Source organism: Halichoerus grypus, chromosome 8, assembly GCF_964656455.1.
Source record: "Halichoerus grypus chromosome 8, mHalGry1.hap1.1, whole genome shotgun sequence".
Classification (NCBI taxonomy): domain Eukaryota; kingdom Metazoa; phylum Chordata; class Mammalia; order Carnivora; family Phocidae; genus Halichoerus; species Halichoerus grypus.
In genome coordinates, this window is record NC_135719.1 from 28,973,735 (window position 1) to 28,996,909 (window position 23,175).

The window sequence follows — 23,175 nt, forward strand, 5'->3', positions numbered from 1 at the left end:
GACTTCAGCTCAGGTCATCATAATCTTGGGGTCCTGGGATGGAGCCCCTGGTAGGCTCTGTGCTCAGCAGGGAGTCTGCTTGTCCCTCTGCCCCAACCCCCACTCCTGCTTCTGCTTTCTCCCTGTCTCTCTCTCAAATAAATAAATAAAATCTTTAAAAAATATAATGGAAAATATGAAACTATAACTCCTCTTAGAATGTACCCTCTGCTGAATGACAAGCAAGTCCCATGACAGTCAATCAGTAAATAATCTGGGCTTGGTTTAATTTGCATGCTAGCAAACTGGGGGCTCAGTTTGGGAAATGTTTCAAGTTTTACATGAGCCACATTCTCAATGCTTTTGAACTCATGGGAGCTAAACAATTTTGGAAAGAATAGTTAAATGTCTAATTTTAATTCCCACAGGACTCTCAAATGCATTTAGCAAACACAAGTTGAGAGCCTCTTCTGAACAAGGTACCTCAGAGATGTCTTCCACGAGTTTACTGGTCAGAAGGAGGAATGCTGGCCACACAAATCATTTCTAAGTACGCATACTTGTTAAAATGCTCCGTATTGTCCTCCACCTGAGAAATGGATATACATATTTCGAAGAGACATCCGAATTTTCCTACCTGTTTGTTCTCTCTCAGCAATGAGTTGTGTTTTCTTTGCCCTGATTAGTCAGCACTTAGAAACAGGAATTATTTTGCACAGAATCATGGAATTAATGGGATATCAGAGATCAGGCAGCTATATTTCTTCACTTGACATGTGAAATTAGACCTAGGGAATGTGCCCAAAGTGGAGGCTAAAGCAAGAAGGAGGCCACCTCTGGGCTGGGAGTTCTCTCCTCAGCAGGCGGGACTCATCCTTCACCAAGGCAGATGGCGAGCCACACACAGACACTCACTCATGTCCATGTTTGTAGCCTGGCCCTCCAGTCACTCCGTGGGGATGGAAGGAGTCTAATTTAAATGCAACTATATACTAATCTTCTACTAATGAACCCCAAATGTTAAACCACAAAATTTCTCCTCCATGTTGACCCCTCCCGAGCGGGGTCCTGAAGCCTTAAATGCCCTTTGTGATAATGCATTTCTGAATACACTCCCTGCCAGACTGCTCACAGGATAAATCAGTTTATCTTTATTTTTATTACTGAAGGATAGTTGACATACAATGCTATATTAGTTTCAGGTGCACAACATAGCGATTTGACAATTCTATACATTACTCAGTGCTCACCATGGTAAGTGTAATCACCATTTGCCACCATATTATGTTATTACAATATTATTGACTATATTCCCTACGCTGTGCTCTTCATCTCCATGACTTATTTATTTTATAAGTGGAAGTTTGTGCCTCTTAATCCCCTTACCCCATTTTGCCCATTCCCCCAACCCCCTAGGGATAAGTCAATTTTGGCAGAAGAAACCTAAGGAAATCCTGTCTACCTCATCCAGTGCAGGCAGAAGACCCTGAAGAGATGCCCGGGCTGATAGCACACACCACACCTGATAACCCACAGTTAGCTGGCCACTTCCAACCAAGTGGACCTGAGGACTTAGTTCACAATCAGCACCTCAGACAAGACAGACTTCGCAAAGAGAATAATCAAGGGATGTGTATGTGAACTGCAGTCCATCCCTGCATTTCCAGGCCACAGATACCCAAGAGATTCAGTTTGGCCTTTCAATCTGCCTACCAATAATTGTACATCCATGGTGCCAAGTTAAATAGCCACTGAGCTTTCACTCAGCCCAATAAGTGCCAGGGCTCGCAAAGGAGCGACTTCCTGCCACATGGGCCTGCATCATCCCCGAGGTGGCACAGAGACCTCTGGGCTAGACCCTTCACCACTGCCAGTGCCAATGATGAGGGCTACTCCATGGTCTCAGAGCCCAAAGACTTGTTCTGGGAACACCAGCAGGTCCTACAAGGGAGCACTTTCAGGGTGGGGAGAGTGGTGTAGACACTGATCTGGCTACACACTCCCGTCAGGGGTAAATGCCAGGCCCAACCGCGCTGGCAGGATCGTAAGTCATAGTCACTGCCCCTCATTGACACTGATGGACACAACTCCACCTCTGGAATGCTTTTCTCTTTCCTCTCCCCATCCCCAAGTTGTTCATGCAAACAACCAATCTTTCATCAACTCCAAGAGTAAGAAAATGTGCTCTGTAACCATCCGATGAGCCCTTGGGGGCTCAGCAGCATCCAAGGTATAGGAGACACAGCCCAATTTGGGGGAAGTTTGTGATTTATTTGGATTTAGAGGAATTCCCTTTAGTATTTTTTAAAGATTTATTTTAGAGGAGAGAGAGGACAAGCACGCGCATGCACACCAGCTGGGGGAGGGGCAGAGGGAGAGAATCTTCAAGCAGAGTCCCCACTGAGTGTGGAACCAGACACAGAGCTTGATCCCACAACCCTGAGATCACGACCTGAGCTGAAACCAAGAGTCAGATGCTTAACCCACTGAGCCACCCCAGGTACTCCTCCCTTTAGTATTTTTAACAGAGCTGGCTCACAATTTTAGATAAACTGTAAGAATCACTAAAGCCATAGGAAGTCATCTATCCTTCTTACCCAGGCTTCCTTCTTCCTCTACAAAACAAGACAAAGCAAGTTCATTCAAGCAATGCCTTGAGTTACAAGTACAAACTATAAATCCATCAAGAGAAAGAAACCAGGCTAGCGATGAGTGAGACAGACATACTCCATCTCCAATTCCTTTTATTGGAATTGATGGCTCCTTAGGATTTAAGAACTCACTGCACACACGCCGACCTGCTCCTCCCCCTGTACGAGGGCTGGAGCAGATATTCTCCCCCAGCTGCCTGGGACTGTGCCCAAGGTCACACAGATCATCACCCCATCCAAGTCAGAGTTGGCAACTTGTCCCATTTATTTTTACCACTTAGTGGTGATTCTTTTAAGAGATAGCATGATGTTATTTAAAAGACTGGCAAAAAAATCCAATTCTTAAATTTTAAAAAGAAAAAAGTTAACTATGTATATCTTGGATGTGGAAAGATCTTTTTTTTTAAAGATTTATTTATTTATTTGAGAGAGAGAGAGTGTGTGCGCACACGCACAAGTTGGGGGGGGGCGGGGAGAGGGAGAGAGCTCAGACTCCGTACTGAGCGCAGGGCCTGATGCAGGGCTCAATCTCAGATCATGACCTGAGCCAAAATCAAAAGTCGGATGCTTAACCAACTGAGACACCCAGGTTCCCCTGGAAAGATCTTTTTTAAAGGCATGAAATATTACACTGCAAATGTGTTGCCCATACTTCAATAATGCACATTTTTTTCCAAACTTCAAATCATCACTAGAAGAACTGTGGGGAAATGGATTGTCACCATGGCCTTTGGACCCCCAAGATAAAGGGGTATAATTCAGCTTGCGGGTGGGGGTGGGTTGCAGAACAAGGGGCACTTCATGTCCCAGGACATGGTGCATTGTGTGGTCTCTTGCATGACAAGGACATGCCAGGCCAACCCTGAGCTTACTTTAAGAAGCAGGAGAGGCCCATGTCATGGATAATTCCTAAAATGGAAGCACAGAGATGACTAGGGTAAATCACGGGTGTGTCAGCCCCAAGGGCAGCAGAGCAAGGTCTTCCCAGAAGCCGCAAGGCTCCACTTGGGATAGCACCTGGGGTATCTGCTTCAGCTCCACACATCTGCCTTCTTTGGGGTGAACTCCTAAGCTCTTGTCTCAGGAACTGAGAAACTTAATCTGATCTCACCAACGGGTGGGTGGGTGGTTTAGTCACACCAATCCTTAGTGCCATGTGAAACTCCACAGTAATCTAATAAAACAACTGAATGAAACACCAAACAGAAAAGGAAATTAATTTCAAAGTTCTCATTTTATATTTCATAAAAGTCAATACAACACCCTACTCATGCATATTCATTCAGACATCAAATTTCCATTATATTTATAAGGAAAACTATCTAAGAGTAAACTAAGTTCAAATAGAAAATAATTCCCTGGAAGGAGACTCAAAATCCTTCAAACCTAGAAAATGAGTTTACTCTAGACTTATCTGCTTAAACCAAGAGAGATGCCTTTAGAATCTGCATCAGCAGCAATGTGCATTTCACTTCTCAGAATGTGAGCTGGTGGAGAGCACAAATCTGTAATAGCAAGGGCTGGGGTTTCATGGAAGAGAACGATTTTACTAGACAAGGCCGTGGAGACATATGAAGCTAGCTCTCTCCTTTTCCCGCAAGAAGCTTAGAGCATGACCACGCCATGCATTGTCCAGGGTGGTGAGCTGTGGCTGATGCAGGTGGAAATGTAGAGTCTTCACCCAGTTCCTGGTCAAGAGATATAATGCACAAGCCAGCCAGCTAAACACACCGCCACAACACAGGCCGGTAGTAAGGCGGCGTCCAGCCCATCTCTCATTTCAGAATTTAAAAACTTATTATCTCAACCCACTTCTCCAGTCTGTTACTATGAACGATAAAGAATCTGTCCCCGAAGTGCGGCGAAAGTGACTCCTACATTACCTGCTGTCTCATCTGTGTGAAGGCCATCTTATTCTTGGGTTGACATATAGACTATTTGGGATACGGCAGTATAACCAAGGGCAAATAAAACTCTACCTCCAACTTTCAAGGATAAAATATTTTCAAATTAGATTACTAATAGGAACTAGCATGTTTTATTTCCACTTAAATGCCTGTGGATCTCAGGGCTCTCTTTGAATTGGATGCATTGTGGTCATCCTCAGGGATGGACATCCTCTATGAGGATGAGGTGCCACCTGTTATTTTATCTAGTGGCACATTCCCCCCTGTAGCCATTTAGAGTGCTCCAAGTGAAGAGTGTGGTTCAGCACAAAGCTGAAAAATTATTCCTATTTGCCCCTTTGAAATCAATAATTTGGTTTTACATACATTTTTGATGGAAAAAGAAGTATCAAGAAATACCCAGCCATAGCATTTAGAGAGTTCTCTAGTAGAAAATCTATTCCCTTCTAAGGTATTATGTGTCCCTTTTGCGTGTGGGTGCCATGAGGGACCTGGGGAAGAGGGAGGAGTATCTGGTGCTCAGTACCACTCTAGACACCGCAATGATCATCGACGCCATCCACCCATCCCAACTGAGCAAGATGACCCTCCATTCAGGAGCTCAGTTCCTGCAAGGAGAAACCTCATAGGGAACTTAGTGATGAGCAACCTGCATACACTTAGAGTCAGATTAAGCACATTTAAGCAAAAAGCACAGTTGCCTCTTTTCTCCTGTTTTCATTTTCTACGGGAAAAGAAATGTACTGTGAATAAACATTTCCTTCATTCCATCAGAGAAACCCCGAGGCCAATAACCCTGGCAAGGCAGGGAAATAAATCTTGTGGGAGGTGCCACACAGAGTCCCGGGTTTTAAGTCAACAGGAATCAAACCCAAGAAGAAACTTGACAGGGGCGCCTGGGTGGCTCAGTTGGTTAAGCGACTGCCTTTGGCTCAGGTCATGATCCTGGAGTCCCAGGATCGAGTCCCGCATCGGGCTCCCTGCTCGGCAGGGAGTCTGCTTCTCCCTCTGACCCTCCTCCCTCTCATGCTCTCTGTCTCTCATTCTCTCTCTCTCAAATAAATAAATAAAATCTTTAAAAAAAAAAAAAGAAGAAACTTGACAGGAGGTTGGCGGCATTTCCCCTGGCTGTCCTGGGTGGCAGTCATGTCCTCACCAGGACCAGCAGTTCCATGAGGCCAGCAGCTCCGCCCCCCCCCCCCAAGCCCACACTCTCCCTTCTGCAATTTGAGAAGGCATGGAGTCTTCAGATTAGAACCAACAGCCACTTTCCAAAGACAAGGAGCCCTTCAAGTGAGAGCAATCTCAATGCCTCTTTGAGGGAGGCCAGAGTTCTCTGGAAGCCACAACTTCTGGCAATTCAAGTAATTTGCCCATCCTTCCTTCAGTTTCCACCCCTTGGGTGACAGGCACACAGAGGTGCGGTGCACAAAGCACACACTCACGTGCGTGCACACCGCCCCCCCACCCTCTACCAACTTGGTCATCCCAGATCCTCTCCCAAGGTGGCTCAGGTAAAGTGGACCGCCAACCTGCGTTTAGCACGCCCCCTGCTGGCCCTGCAGGAGCTGACTCAGCCTTTAGTCTCTGGGCCTAAGACACAAGTAAATGACCTTAAGATCCAAAGGGAACAAAAAGAAAATCAAGACAATTTTGACTTCTTAGAAACGGAAGACATGATACTCTAAGCATACAAATGGGATGAAGAGTCTTTAAAGTTCTTGTTTTTGAAATGTTTTAAGCAATAAATGACGAATACCTAAAGATTTAGTGGAAACACATTTCTATTTTTACAAGTACTGCAGTGAGTTAAATTAAAAAAAAAAAATTACAATGAATATTTTCACAGGTCTGCAGGTTAAAAAAAAATGGATATGTGGCCACAGTGGTTTCACAGTCTCAATTTCTGAAGAGTTCACAGCCCGGAGCCTGAAAGAAACAATTTTCATACTATTTCACCATAGTACTGGGAATACTTCAATTATAGAAAAATCTCAGCCATGACTTAAGAGCTCAAGTTCTAACGCAACTACATGCAGTAGGACCAATGTCACCAAGAAGTCGGAGAAAATTCTGCTACCAGGCTTCCTGTCTCATCCAGTCGCCGTTGTGAATATATTTGGCAACTGCAAGAGGTGTGGGGCTGTGAACACACTGCTTGCTTCAGTGGGAGGTGCATCTCCCCTTCTCTACAAGGTGAGAACAGACCATTCAGCTTCTTGACAACTCCACTGCTGGCCTCCACCAGGGCTGAGGGCCCCAGCACTTACTTCCTATGGAGACGCCTGCCATACCAGATCCAGGCTGAGACCCACACCTGGCAAGATTCCATGAAGCAATGGGTTCCATCCATTGCCACCCTGAACGTCACCCTAAAGTAAACCACTGCTTCCCCGTTTTCGTCGCTCCACTCCAGGGTTTCAAAGCTTCACATTCTTGACCAGACTCAAACTTTAACATGACATATGGTATTAACTTCCTTACAGACCCAGTACGATCACACTAATAATTTAAGCATGCTTATTTTAAGCAATTAGGGGTGGTCATTAATTATTAAATACAAAAATGTCAATACTTTTGTCCCTTATTGAATATCCTTTCGATATGATAGGCTTAAGTAGATATTCAGATTGTCTTGGGAACTTGCTTACTTTTGTTCCCATAATAATCAGTACTAATGGAACACTCACACACACAATAATGATGGCTTGCCGCTTGCAGTTAGGGGGGAAATTCCTGCAGGACTTGATGTGCTGTGCAGGTAGGTCTCCAGCCTCTGCACTCTCTCCACTCTCCCTGGGTGTTGAATTGGCCTAGAGGATGGTGGGACACACCAGCTGCTATAGTAAGAAAATGAAAGGCAGGGAGGGCCCTACAGAAGCTGCCACTCAGTTCCCTAGGGCAGGCTGCTCCCAGACCCATCCTGGAGGGGGTGGGGGGTGCTGATTTTCCTGAAGCGATCAAGGCCTGTAAAAATTTAGGCCACACTGTCCACCTTTTCCTGGACACACCATGTGCCACATCAAATATAGTATCTTCTAAAAAAAATTTTTATCTCACAACTCACTTTCATTTATAAAGATAAAGCAAGGCAACAAGCATGTAAGTGTCATGCATGACACTTTCCCCTGGATCCTTGTGGTGTGGATGAAGCGATTCCCAGATCCGCTGGGATCTAACAAGTTTCCTTTCAGCTACTCCCAAATCTACTGGTTCTCAAACCAATAAATAAAAATAAAAACCGTTTTCACTTGTGTAATGCTGTTGAGTTTAGAAAGCAAAGGCAAATCCATTTTATTACAAAGATTCTCAAAGGGCTGCAATAGCTGCACCGGGAGGAGGGTACACTTGAGCGGTTGTGTCCAATGAAGGAAAGTTTTTGTTAATGATGACATCACTGACATCTCTCAAATTTAAAGGAGCACTTAAAGCACAGCAGATGCAATTTTTTCCCCTCCAGTGAGAAGATACCAGGGAAGGCCTCCGGGTTCACAGCCAAATTGCATTAACGGTTCCCCTGCTGACCAGCCAGACCCAGCGGAGCAAGCGAGCGAGCTGTGCGCCCGGCCACAGTGGCCCACGCAGCCACAGCCCGGGCACCCGGCTAGCGGCCTCACGCGCTGCTCCTGGGCCCCGCCGTGCCCGGGAGTCTGCCGCCGCCGCGGGACCCCCGGCGCGCCCACACGGACTGGGGGGCCGGTCCTCCCACGCCTGTCATCACGTTCCAGTGCAGACAGCTAAGGGGCCCGGAGGAGACGCCGGCCCGAACCCAGCCGGAACGCCGCGCCCTGCCTGGAAGACGCGCGCCGGGCCGGAGCCGGCGCCCGCGGCGCCCGCGGGGTCCAGAGCGGAGCCCGCAATGCAGCGCGCCGCGAGCCCTGCGCGGGGCCTGCGACCCCCGCCCCCCCCGTGCCTTCGCGCCTTGGCCCCAGGGTCGCCCGGCCTCTGCGCCCACCTGCCTATCCGCGAAGCGCGGAGGGACCCCGCGCCCGCGCTCCAACAGCGCACCTGCCTGGTCCGCGGCCCCGGCCCCGCGGCCGCCAGCAGCACCGCGGCCAGCGCCGTCTCACCTGCCGCGCCGCGCCGCTCCGCTCGGCCAGTCTGCAGCGCCGCAGTCGCCGCTACCCGACTTCCATTTTCTCTCGCTTTAAAGGAAAATCAGATCAGCTGTTTAGCTCGCGCTCCGGCTCCGCTGCCCCCTCCCCAGCTGCCGCTCGCGGTCCCGGGGGCCTCTCCTCCCCCGCCTCCTCCCGCGCTCTGCTCCGCCCCTCGCGTCCCTCCGCTCCGCCCGCGGCCGCGCGCAGCGCCCGCCTCCCGGCTCCGCCCGCAGCCGCCCGGCGCGCACCCTGCCCTGACGTCACCGGCCGCAGCCGCGCCCCGCCCCCGCCTCTCGTGAACGAGCGCGCGCCGCGCGCCGCGCCCCGCCCCCGCCCCGCCGGGGCCGGCCTCGGAGCGCGCGTGCCCGCGGCTATGACCCGCGCCGCGGGCCGGGCCTCGGGGAAGAATGTACTCTTCCCCCGCGCAGGAGTGCTCGCTCTTCGTGGTGCCCCTTGGCACTGCCTCGGGGACTGCAGGAGAAGCTGCTTAAATAGCCTGCCTTTGCTTTCTCCACCCTTGCCCTGTGTGCGTCCACCTTTCTCATTTCTTCCCCCTGCTCACTCTTCCCAAACTTTTCTCTCACCCATCCCGTCTCGGCTCCATTTCCAAACCCTGCTTGGCCAATGCGTCACTTTGATGCAAAGTTGCTCCTTCTGCTTCCTAAACCGGTGTTCTGACCTTTCCCCATTTCTTGCCTTCCTCTTAATACTTCTTCATGCCACCACTTCCAATGGTTCCTTCGCCGATACCAAGGCCTGTCCACTGCTTTCTGTTCACTCTCACATCTCCTCTCGGTGTAACCACGCCCTTCCTTCCAAATAATGCGTTATGTTACAGGTTAGTTAATACCATCCTCATGCCTTTTTTGACAACTGTTATTTTACTTAGTTTAGGACTTTTTGCTTAGTTTTGAACATTACATATATGTTTAGTAATTGTTTAGTACTTTGACTTTTTGAATTGATATACAGTAAAATTAACTTTTGGGGGAGGGAGGGGCTTAAAAATTTGTTTGGATTCTTGTAGCCACCAACACAATTAGGATACATCACCCGAAGAATTCTGTCTTGTCCTTTTATAGCCACACCCTCCCCAAACTCGAATACACAACCGTTGACATAGTTTTGCCTCCATCGCTGTAGTTTTGCCTTTTTGAGAATGTTATGTACATGGAATTATGCCATATGCAACATTTTGAGTCTGACTTTATTCATTCACCATTATGCTTTTGAGATTCACCCATGTTGTTGTGTGTATCAATAGTTCTTTTTATTTTTGGATGCTATCCCATTCTTTGTACCAAATTTTGTTTATTCAACCATTGAAGGATATTTGGGCGATTTCCAGTTTTTGGCGATTGTGAATAGATAGTCTTCAAACAGTTGTACGCAGAGTTTTGTATGCACAAAAGTTTTCAAATTAGTTGGGTAAATACCTTGGAGTGTCAATGGAAAACTTATTTAACATTATAGGAATCCTACAGTTTTCCAGAGTGTGTACACCATTTTCATAACCACTAGCAATGTATGAGTCTCACCTTCCTGCATCCTTGATATGATATGATATGATATGATATGATACGATATGATATTGGATATATATGTATGTGTATAATTTACACAGCAAATATATATACATATATGGCATTTTCATAGTTGCGGAGACATATGTCATTGTCATTTTAATTTTCAATTCCCTAGTAAAAATGATGTTGAGCATACTTTCATCTGCTTATCTGCTAGGTGTATATCTTCTTTGATGAGGAATCTGTTCACATCCTTTGCCGATTTTTAATTTGGGTTTTTTAATTTTCTTATTATTGAGTTTTAAGAGTTCTTTGTATATTTTGGATAAAAGTACTTTATAAGATATGTGTTTTGCAAATATTTTCTGCCAGTGTGAGGCTTGTTTTTCATTCTCTTAACAGTGTCTTTTGCAGAGTAGAAGTTTTTAATTTTAATAAAAGTCTAACTTAGCATTTTTTCTTTCAAGAATCATACTTCTGGTATTATATCAAAAAATCACCAAATCCAAGGTCACATAGATTTAAGTATGTTTTCTTCTTCAAGTTTTATAGTTTTACATTTTACATTTAGGTGTATGATCCATTTTTACTTAATTTTTGTGAGGGTATAAGGTCTATGTCAAGATTCTTTTTGGGGGGGTGCCTGGGTGGCTCAGGTCATGGCCCCAGCGTCCTGGGATCGAGTCCCACATGGATCGGGAAGCCTGCCTCTCCCTCTCCCACTCCCCTTGCTTGTTTTCCCTCTCTTGCTGTGTCTTTCTGTCAAATAAATAAAATCTTTAAAAAAAAAAAAGATTCTTTCTTTTTTTTAAAGATTTTATTTATTTATTTGAGAGAGAGAATGAGAGAGAGCACATGAGAGGGGGGAGGGTCAGAGGAAGAAGCAGACTCCCTGCCGAGCAGGGAGCCCGAAGCGGGACTTGATCCCAGGACTCCAGGATCATGACCTGAGCCGAAGGCAGTCGCTTAACCAACTGAGCCACCCAGGCGCCCCAAAAAGATTCTTTTTTTGTTTTGCATGTGGATGTTCAGTTGCTTCAGCATCATTTCTTGAGAAAACTATTCTTTCCCCACTGAATTACCTTTGCTCCTTTGTCAGAGATTAGCTGACTATATTTATTTGCACTGATGCATATGTTTATTCTTTGACCAATAATATCAGACTGTCTTGATCACTATAGTTTTATAGTAAGTCTTGAAGTTGGGTAGTGTCATTCTTCTGTATTATGTTGGCTATTCTAGCTCTTTTTTCTTTTTCATATAAACTTTAGAATCAATTTGTAGATATCTGCAAAATAGCTTGTTTGGATTTTAATTGGGATTCCATTGATCTGTAGATCAAGTTTGGAAGAATTTACATCTTAACAAGATTGAGTCCTCCAATCCATGGATATAAAATATCTATCCATTTATTTAGATCTTCTTTAAATTTTTCAGCAATGTTTTATGGTTTTCTGTATAAAAGTTCTATACATATTTTGAGTTATATGTAAGTATTTTTTGGAGTTATTGTAAATGAAATTGTTTCTTAATTTCTAACTTTAATTGTTTATTGCTGGAATAAAGGAAAGCAGTTGACTCTTGTATATTAACCTTATGTCTTGTAACCATGCTATTCTTGCACCAGGAGTATTTTTGAGGATTCTTTGGGATTTTCTACATCGAATATTGTAATCTACTAATAGAGACAGCTTTATTTCTTCTTTTTCAATCTGTGTAGATTTGATTGTCTTTTCTTGTCCTCTTGAACTAGCCAGGACTTCCAGTATAATGTGGAATAGGAGTGATAAAAGAGAATATCCTTGCTCTGGGCCTGATTTTAGGGGGGAGCATCCAGTTTCTCACCATTAAGTATGATGTTAACTCTAGGTTTTTTTGTGCATATTCTTTATCAAATCAAGGAAGTTTCTATTTCTAGTTGAAAACTTTTTTTTTTTTAAATGAATGGGTGTTGAATTTTGTCAGATGCTTTTTCTGCATCTATTTATATGATCACATGATATTTCTTATTTAGCTTATTGATGTGATGGGTTACTTGTTTGATGTTTGAATGTTGAGTCAGTCTTGCATACCTGGGATAAATCCCACTTGGTTGGGGTGTATAATTGTTTTTATACAGTGCTGGATTCATTTATTTGAGAACAAGAGTGAGAAAGAGCATGAGCAGGGAGAGGGGCAGAGGGAAGGGGAGAAGCAGACTCCCCACTGAGCAGGGATTCCCTGTACAGGACTCGATCCCAGGACCCCGGGATCATGACCCGAGCTGAAAGTAGATGCTTAACCGATCGAACCACCCAGGTGCCTTGCAGTGCTGGATTCAATTTGCTGTTTTGTTACTGAAGATTTTTATGTCTATGTTCATGATAGATACTGGTTTGTAGTTTTCCTTTCTTGTAAAATCTGTATCTCGTTTTGAAATTAGGGTAATGCTGGACTCATAGAATGGGTTAGGAAGTGCTCCCTCTGCTTCTAGCCTCTGGAAGAGATTGTAAAGAATTAGTATAATTTCTTTCTTAAAAGTTTGGTAAAATTCACTAGTGGAGCCATCTGGGTCCGGTGATTATTTTGGAAGGCTATTAATTATTGATTCAATTTCTTTATAAATACAGACTCATTGAGTTATCTACTTGTTTTTGCATGCATTTTGGTAGTTGTGTCTTTAAAGGAATTGGTTCATTTCTTTAAAATATTCACATTTGTGGATATAAAGTTGTTCATTGTCATTCTTTATTATTTTTTTCATGTTCATGAAGTCAGGAGGGAAGAAATCTCTTTCATTTCTGATATTGTTACACTGTGCCCAATATCTTTTTTTCTTGGTAAGTCTGGCACAGTTTTACAAATTTTTAAGGTCTGTGCAAAGAACCAGCTTTGGTTTTTTAAAATTTTCTCTATTGTTTTTCTGTTTTTCATTTTTTTTAAACCATCCCCCCCCCCCCGTAACCATCATTTCTTCTCTATAGTTGAGAGTCTGCTTCTAGGTTTGCCTCTCTCTATCCTTCTTTTCCCAAGTTTTTATTTAAATTCCAACTAGTTTACATACAGTGTAATAATAGTTACACTACAATTTAGTGATTCTTCACATATAACACAGGTGCTCATGCCAACAAGTGCCCTCCTTAATACCCATCACCTATTTAACCCATCCCCCACCCACTTCCCCTCCAGTAACCATCAGTTTGTTCTCTATAGTTAAGAGTTTGTTTCTTGGTTTTCCTCTCTTTTTTCCCCCTGTATATTCATTTGTTTTGTTTCTTAAATTTCACATATGAGTGAAATCATTTGGTATTGGTCTTTCTCTGACTGACTTCGCTTAGCATAATACTGTCTAGCTCCATCTACGTTGTTGCAAATGGCGAGATTTCATTCTTTTTGATGGCTTAGTAATATTCCTCACATCATACACAAAAATGAATTCAAAATGGATTAAAGACCAAAATGTAAGACAGGAAACTATTAAAATCCTAGAGGAGAACACAGGCAGTAACCTCTTTCACATTAGCCACAACAACTTCTTATTAGATATTTGTCCTGAGGCAAGGGAAACAAAAGCAAAAATAAAAAGCATCTGTACAGTGAAGAAAACAATGAACAAAACTAAAAAGCAACTTACAGAATGGGAGAAGATATTTGCAAATGGCATATCTGGTAAAGGGTTAGTATCCAAAATCTATTGGATACTTGTAAAACTCAACACCCCAAAAATAAATAGTCCAGTTAAAAAATGGGCAGAAAACATGAATAGGTATTTTTCCAAAGAAGACATACAGATGGCCAAAAGATCTGTGAAAAGATGCTCAACATCACTCATCATCAGGTAAATACAAATCAAAACTACAATGAGATATCACCTCATACCTGTCAGAATGGCTAAAATTAACAACACAGGTTTGGTGAGGAAGAGGAGAAAGGAGAACCCCCTTGCACTCTTGGTAGGAATGCAAACTGGTGCAGCCACTCTGAGAAATAGTATGGACATTCCTTAAAAAGTTAAAAACAGAACTACTCTAGATCCAGCAATTGCAGTCCTAGGTATTACCCAAAGGATACAAAAATACTAATTCAAAGGAGTACATACACCCCGATGTTTATAGCAGCATTATCAGCGATAGCCAAATTATGGAAAGAGCCCACATGTCCATCGACTGATGAATGGATAAAGAAAATGTGGTACACACACACACACACACACACACACACACACACACACAATGGAAGACTGTGTTTTTCTTCTCTTTTATGATGCCTTGTAAATTTGAAATCCATACATAATGTATTGGGTAATGAGAACTGAGGTAAATTGTCCTCTACAATGAGGATTGATGTTAATAAGGGTACCTCAGGCTTTGTTTTATGGCTGTGGTTGTAGGTATCAGAGGCTTCAGATTCCTCTATTGTCCTTGTTACTGTCTTCTCTCTTAACTTTGGGCCTCCCTAAGGACTCCTCCCCAAAGAGTCTGTGTTGTGCAGCTCTTTTATCTGTTTTCTACTGTTAGTATCCTGGAACCCTGTCAGTGTAGTGGTAAGGTATGGATGAGGGGGAGTTTTTCATAATCTTCCAATTATATCAAGTCTTTTAGCATACATGTTTCCCTGCCCTGTGACCTTGACAGGTGTTTCTTCTTCTGTGGGTTTCCCTTCCCCCATATCTTAGGTAAGACAGGCAGGCTACAGGGGATAGATTGAGAGGACTATCCTTTTTTATGGTCATGAGACAGGGCTCCAATAAAAGCTTTCCCCCTGGAAAGTAGGCCTGTTTTATGGAAAAGGCTCTGGTATATTTCACAAGGCTTAGTCTTCCTCTCCCTGCTAATGCCAAAAGGGAATCTTCCTTGGACCTTCATTGTGAGAAGCTGGCAAGGGTTCTAGAGGTAATGTCCATGAAAGTGTGGGAGTCCTCCTAAGATTGGGCCCCCAAGAGTTTCTCACTTTCAAACTGGTCCATACTCTGCCTCTTGTAATTTGTCAAAATTACCAGTTAGGTGTTCTAGCAGTGTGTAGCCTCAGTAGCTTATCCAGGTGAGCAGATCTCAGTGTGACTTTCTAGATTCACCTGTCTTTTCAGATTTCCAGGCGGTGGTTTGTCCTGCAATGCCAGTTTTCTGAGGGGTCCAGGAAAAGTCATTGCTTTTCATTTGTCCAGTTCTTATTGTAGAGACAACAATGATTTGCAAGCTCTTTACACACTGAAGCCCAAACCAGATGTCTCCCTATCATTATGGTGGTAACATGTATTTTCCTAATGGTTAATGATGGTGAGGCTCTTTTCATGGGCTTGTTTGCCATCCTTCTATTCTTTTTGGTGAATTTTCTGTTCAAATCTTAAATTCATTTTTATGGGATTATTTTATTTCTGTTAAGTTTTGAGGGTTCTTTACATATTCTGGATACAAGTCCTTTATCAAATATATGATTTGCAAATATTTTCTTCCATTGTGTAGCTTATCTACTCATCTGTTAAGAGGTTTTTTTTCATAAAACAAACATTTTCAATTTTGATGAAGTCTGATTTAGAATTTTTTATTTTATTTTATGGCTCAGATTTTTGGTGACATATTAAGTACTCTTTGCCTAAATCCATGTCACAAGTATCTTCTATGTTTTCTTCAAAAAGTTTTACAGATTTGCATTTTACATTTATATATATATGTGTGTGTGTGTGTGTGTTTGTATAATCTATTTTTCATTAATTTTTTAAAATAGGTGTGAGGATTAGGTACAGGTACATTTTTTTTTTCATGTAGATACCTAATTCTTTCAACAACATTTGTTGAAGGCTTTCCTTTCTGCATTGAATTACCTTTGCACCTTTGCCAAAAATCAGTTGTGTGAATTAATTTATGTATTTTATGTTGCAGTGATTTATATATCCTTTCACCTTCTTTGATTACTATAGTTCTATATTAAGTTTTAAAATCAAATACTGTGAGTCCTCTGACTTTGTTCTTTTCAAAAAAAATTTGGCTATACTAGTTCCTTTGCCTTTTTTTTTTTAAGATTTTATTTATTTATGAGAGAGAGCACAAGAGAGAGCCCAGGAGGGGAGGAAAGGGAGAAGCAGGCTCCCACTCAGTGGGGAGCCAGACGCTGGGCAGGCGAGCCCAATGCAGGGCTCAATCCTAGGACCCCGTGTCTGGCAGACACTTAATGGACTGAGCCACCCGGGTGCCCTGTTTCTTTGCCCTTCTATATAACTTCAGAATCAAGTTTATCTGTATCTACAAAAACACTTGATGGGGTTTTGATGGGAATGGAGTTAAATCTGTAGATCAATCTGGGGAGAATTGATATCTTAAATGTGTGTTTCCCAATCAGTGTACATAGTTAGTCTATTTATTTCTTCTTTGATTTCTTTCATCAATGTATGGTAATATCAAGATCCTTCGCATGGTTTGGTAAATTTCTTTGTAAGTATTTCAAAATAATTTGTTAAAGGTATTGTGAATTTTCAAAAATGCCCATTTCCATTGTTCATTTCTATTATACAGAAATATGATTGACTTTTGTGTGTTCACTTTGCATCCTACAACTTAGTATTTCTAGGGGCTTTTTCGTGGATCCCTTTGGATTTTATGTATGGATAATATATTTTGTTAATAGGAATAGTTTTCTTCTTCTTTTCCAGTCCATATGCCATTTTTTTCCTCACTAATTGCACTGGCAAGAACTTCCAGTAGGAAAATGAATAAAAGAGATAAAAGTGGACATCCTTGCCTTATTTTTGATCTTTGGAGGAAAAAAATCAATCTTTCAACATTAAGTATGATTTTAGCTGAAGGCTTTTGTGAATGCCCTTGGTAGGGGTTGAGGGGGTCCCTTTTAGTCTTAGTTTGCTGAATGTTTGTGTTAATAAGTGGACACTGAATTTTGTCAGATGTTTCTTTTGCATCGATTTGGACAGTCATGTGGTGTTCTCCATTAGTCTGTTAATATGGTGGATTATGTTGTCTGTTTTTGAATATTGAACCAGCCCTGCATTTCCAGGATCTATCCAGCTTTCATAAAGTGTTTTTTTTTTTCTTTTTTATGTTTGTTGGAATCAATTTGTCAGTACTTTTTGAGCAATTCTGCCATCTATCTTCATGAGGATATTGGTTTGTTGTTCTCTTGTACTATCTTTGACTATCTTTGACTTTGCTTTGGGATCAGGGTAATGGTAATCTCATAAAAATGTCCATTTTCTGGAAGTCACTGTGTAGAATTTGTACTGTTTCTTCTTTGGTACTTTCACCAGTAAAACTGTGTGTACATGAGGGTTTTTTTCCAAAGGTTTTTAACTACAAATTCAGAGTTTTGTTATACATATGGAACTATTCAGGAATGCAGATACAACTTTATGAATTTATTCTCTTGCTCTCCTTTCTCTGCACAGTCTTCTTCATTCTGTCCAACTTTCTGGGGCCTTCCTTGTTGGTCTTCCAGCCAGAAAACTAGGACTCTAATCTTTCCCCCCTGCCACACACTTCCCCCAACTATATCTCCATTCAGGGCCAAGTTGCAGGAGTATAACAAAAGTAAAAAAAAAGCAGTGGAGACATTCTACACACTCCGGAAAACACATATCTTCTAGTAAGAGAGAAGGTCATCTATATCAGCATTTTAGGTGCCTGCCTGGCCTCATTGCCTCTTCTGCCACCATCACCATGGTGCACTATTGCTTGATGGTTGGGGTAGGAAAGAGGGGCCAAAAGAATTGTAAAATAATCCCCATTTCAAAAGAATGAAAATAAATCATTTCATGTGAGTGAAATAGCCTAGAGGGTGAGGAAACAAGACATATCTTCTCGCATCCTCAATGTGTTGGAAGGGACAGAGATGTGACCCTGCACTATAGTCATCAGGTGTCTCTTTGACCCTTTGACCCTGGGCACCCAATGAAAACTACCAGGTGAGCAGAGGAGAGTAGAAAAAAGTCAGCAACATAGATTTGAAATCTCCCGAATTCCCTGATAAAAACAGAGCAACTAAGATAATAAACTGAAAACACTTGAGTAACATATGCAACCAATTTAGGAGATAAGATAATCTCACAAATACCAGTGTCAGAAAAGGGTTGGGACAAACCATCAAGAGATAATACCCCAGTGCAATTTTAGAAACTATGTGAGGATTTGAAGGAAAGATAAAGGAAAGATAAAGGTGGCCTACAGTTTAAGGTAATTCCTTCTATTTTTTTTTTTTTTTTTGTACTAGAAGTGTTTATCATGCATGACTTTTTAAAACAGTCTTATTGAGGTATGATTGACCTCAAATAAACTGAACACACTTAAAGAGTTTAATTTGACAAGCTTTGACATATGCGTATAGTCAAGAAACCATCACCATGACCAAGATGATTAATATTTCCATCACCCCCAATTTCCTTGTGGCCCTTGGTAGTCCCTTCCTCGTGTCCTCCCTGTTCTTCCCTCTTCTCTCCCAGGCAACCACTGGTCTGCTTTCTGCTTTCTGGTGTTGACACATTAAAAAAAATACCTCTTCTGTCTTCATTGAATTTGTTTTTCTCATTTAATAGGTAATAGTTTTCCTAATGTTAACCCATACACTGTTAGATCTCTTTTACTAATGTTTTGTTTAGGATAATGGCATCTCTGTGCATGAATGAGATTGGACTATATTTCTTTCTCATGATCTCCCTGTTTTCAGTATCAAAGTTATACTAAATCCATAAAATTAGCTGGAGGATATCAGGATAGGCTGGGTTGTATGGCATAACAAAGGAGGGCTAAAAATCTCAAGGGGTTGAATGCAACTATAAATTTCTGGCTCTTGCTACATCTCAGGGCATCTATGCTCATCCTCTCTGTCTTCCTGTATGCTGCCCTGTGCCCTAGGAGGGTCATCTGTATCAAAGGGCTTCCTTACTCTCTGGCTTCCTGTTGAGTTTGGCCAACAAGGAGCACTGGCAAGAGAGGAGAGGGAGAAAATCAAATAAGGATGTTCCCTATCTGTGGGATTGGCACAAGCTGGCAAACTAGCATAATCTAGCCTAATTTCCAAGAGTGTAAAACTTGCACTCCACCAAGTACCTGAAATGAGGCTATTTGCATAACATTCATGTCTACTCTGGGAAGTGAGGATTCTATTTATTTGGAACAATTTTCCATACTTCCCAGGACATATCTGGCATAATATGCTATTAAGCCCATCTGGGGACTCATTTTTTGTTGTTGCTTTTCATTTGTTAATTTTTACAGTGCAAATACTGTGCTGGTTCATACATATATGGTTAAATGCATTTTGCCAAATGTATAAACCCATTTAACCCACACCCCTATCAAGAAATAAAACATTTTTATTGTCCTGGAAAACTCTTTTTTCTAATTAAAGATTTTATTTTGCCCATCCTAGGTCTTTTGCATTTCTTTATAATTTGAGAATCTGTTTGTTAATTTCTACAGTAATACTGCTAGGATTTTTATTGGCGTTGCCTTTAATTCTACAGATTACTTTGAAGGAAAAAATGTCATCTTAAATATATTGAATCTTCCAACCCATTAATATGATATATAATATATTTATTAATGTTTTCTTTAATTTCTTTCAAAAATGCTACAGATCTTTCAGCATACAGATCTTACACATATTTTTTAAAAATTTACTATAATTATTTATTTCTAACTATCCCTAACTACTGTAAGTGGTATATAAACATTAATTTTTCAATTGAATGTTATTAGTATAAAGAGTACACTTGATTTTGTATATTGACTTTGTGTACTGCAACCTTGCTAAATTCACTCATTTTTATTTTTATTTTTTTCTTCTTGTCATGGATTTCTTAGGATTTTCTACAAAGGTGATTGTGTGTCATTTGTGATTAAAGGCAATTTTATTTTTTATTTCCACTATTTATGCTATTTCTTTTTTTTTGTCTTAATACACTGGCTTGAAAATTTAGTATTATACTGAATTAAAGTGGTAAACATATATTTTGCTTTGTTCTAGCTCTTATGAAGCCATACCCAGTTTACTCATCCCTCCTTTCCCTCTGGCAACCATCAGTTTGTTTTCTATATTTATATGGAGTTTCCTCAAAAAAATTAGAAATATCATCTGATCCAATAATTCCAGACTTTGTATTTCTTATTATGTAAATTTTTTTACCTTACAAAGAGTTTCATCTCAGTTGAATTTGTTTGCAAAAAAAAGAGTTGATAATATTTCCTTACTATCTTGTTTATGTCTGTAGGATCTGTAGTGATGTCTCTCTCCTTACTGATATTGGTAATTTTTGTTTTTTCACTTTTTTTGTCTTGATCTATCTCACAGGGGTTATCATTTTTAAAATCTTTTCATAGAGCTAGCTTTTCCAATTGTCCATTTTCTGTTTCATTGCTTTCTGCTCTTATCAGTATTGTTCCCTTCCTTCCACCTCATTTAGATTTTATTTACTCTTTTTTTGTAATTTAAAAAGAACTTTATATAATATAAATATTTAAACTGATACATATTATTCTAAATACATACTTGGCAGCAATCCCCATATTTGGATATATTGTGCTTTCATTATCATTCATTTTTACTTCTTTTATGAGTTCATTTTGGACACATGAATTACTGTAGTTCCCATACACTACAAACTCAGTTTCCTCTATTATTAACATCTTATATTAATATGGAGCATTTCTTATAAATAAGCAGATATTGATATATTCTTTTTAGTTGAAGTCCATAGTTTATTTATTTATTCTTAGTTCCAAGATCCCATGTGACCACAGGATGCCACATTATATTTAATTTTCAGGTCTCCTTAGGTTTCTCTTGCTTGTGATAGTTTCTCAGACTTTCCTTGTTTTTCATGACTTTGACTGTTTGGAGCACTGGTCAAGTATTTTATAGCATGATTCTCTATTGCAACTTGCCTGTTTTTATTTTCCCTCCCAAATAGAATGGGGATATGGATTTTTAAAGAAAAAGCACAGTGATAAAGTACCATTCTCATTATATCTTATCAAGGGAATGTAATATCAACATGGTTTATCACTGTTAATGTTGACCTTGATCACCTGGCTGAGATAGCATTTGTCAGGTTTCCCCACTTAAAGTTACTGATTTTTTTCTCTCTCTTCATACTGTACTTTTTGGAAGAAATTTATTATGTACAGTCTACATGTAAGGAGTGGAGAGCTATACTTCTTTGAGGGTAGAGTATCTACATAAATTATTTAGAATTCTTCTGCACAGAATATTTTTCTCTTCTCTTTCAATAATTAATTCATTTAAGTCTGTGTGGACACATGGACACATTTTATATGTTTGGCTATAATCCAAAACTATTTTGTTTCTCTAATTGTTCCACTTTGGCCATTGGGAGCTCTTTGTGTTATTTTTATGAATAGAATTTTGTTTTCTTATTGAGGAATAATTGAAGTACATTAAAGTACATGTACTTAAAATGAAATTGAAATATAACATACATGTACTTACAGTCAGTTTTGACATAAAAACATACATCTATGAAACCACTACCACAAATAAAATAACAAATTTTTCATTACCCCCAAAATTCTCCCTCCACCACTATCTCCATGCAACCACTAATTTCATTCAGTCACTGCATGTCAGTTTGCATTTTCTTGAATTTATATATGCATTTACAATGTTCATTTTACCTTGCTTTTTTCACTCAGCATAATTATCTTGAGATTCACTTGTGTTGCATAAGTTACTGAGTAATATTCCATTGTATAGATATTCCACAAATTATTATCCATTCACTTGCCCAACTCAAAATGGGCATTTATTTCCAGTATTTAGCTATTACAGATAAAAATGTTATATACATTTATCTATAGATCTTTGTGTGATCATATGATTTTATTCCTCTTGGATAAATAATCATAAGTAGAATGTTGGCTCATATAGTAGGTGTATGTTTAAATTTTTAGGAAACCAAATTATTTTCCAAAGGACTAGTATCATTTTATATTTCCACCAGTGCATGAATATCTCAATTTATTCATATTCTCATAACACTTGGTAAAGTCAGTGTTTTTTAATTTTAATTTTTATTTGTTATAACATTTAGTAGTTCTAATGGTAAGGGAGTGGTATCTTATTATGGCTTTAATTTATATTTTCCTGAAAAAATAACATTATTAGGCATATTTTTATGTACTTATTGGCTATTTATATTTTTTTATTTGTGAAGTGCCTGATCAAATATTTTCCTTACATTATTATTAGTTTGTATTTTGTTATTGTTTTGTAAGAACTCTTTCTATCTTTTGAATACAAGTCCTTTGTCATACATTTTTGGAAATATTTTCTCTCAGCTTATGGCTTGCCTTTCTAATTTTCCAGTAATTTTCTTTGCTCTCTGGAGAGCAAAACTTTTTTATTTTGGTTAAATTCTATTTACTTATGCATTTTTGCATGCATGTATGTATTTATATTTTACAATTTTACATTTTGTGTTGCATCTAAGAAAACTTTCCCTACCCTAACACCACATAGATTTTCTGTTTTCTTCTAGGAGTTTTATAGCTTTGGGTTTTCATTTTAGGTGTATAATCCATTTGGAGTTCATTTTTTTTATGGTGTGAGGTAATGGTTAATGTTTATTTTATTGCTAGTAGTTTTCCAATTGTTCTAACATCCTTTATTCAAAATATTTTTTTCCACATTTAATTGCCTTGGAACCAGTGTCAGAACTCAGATCTGTTCTATACACATAGGTATAGACTGTGTTCCATTTATATTGATGCCAGTGCCACACTGCCTTGATTAGTGTTGTATTATATGAAGTCTCGAAGTCAGATAGAGTAAGTATTCCAAATTTTTTTCTTGTTTAGTTTTATAAAAGTCTATTGTATTTTCATATAAATTTTAATATTAACTTGTCAATTTCTTTTAAAAAGCTTTCTAGAATTTTATTTGGAATTACATTGAATCTATAGATCAATTTGGGGATATTTGATATTGTTTTTTTCTCACTGTCTTTGATCAGGTCTTTATTCAGAATTAGCTGTCCAAATTATTTGACTTTTATGGAATAAACAAATGTAAGTTT

The 23,175-nt window shown here is 40.2% G+C and overlaps 1 protein-coding gene across 2 annotated transcripts in view; it reads right to left on the bottom strand.

Annotated features, from left to right (window-relative positions):
• The window catches only part of OTUD7A (OTU deubiquitinase 7A), a 367,779-nt gene extending 358,947 nt beyond the window's left edge, over positions 1 to 8,832 (bottom strand). For both annotated transcript variants that reach the window (XM_078078987.1, XM_078078989.1), the window contains exon 1: positions 8,608 to 8,832. The gene's annotated coding sequence lies outside the window, so the exon portion shown is untranslated. The remainder of the gene's footprint in view (positions 1 to 8,607) is intronic.
• Positions 8,833 to 23,175: the final 14,343 nt, after the last annotated feature.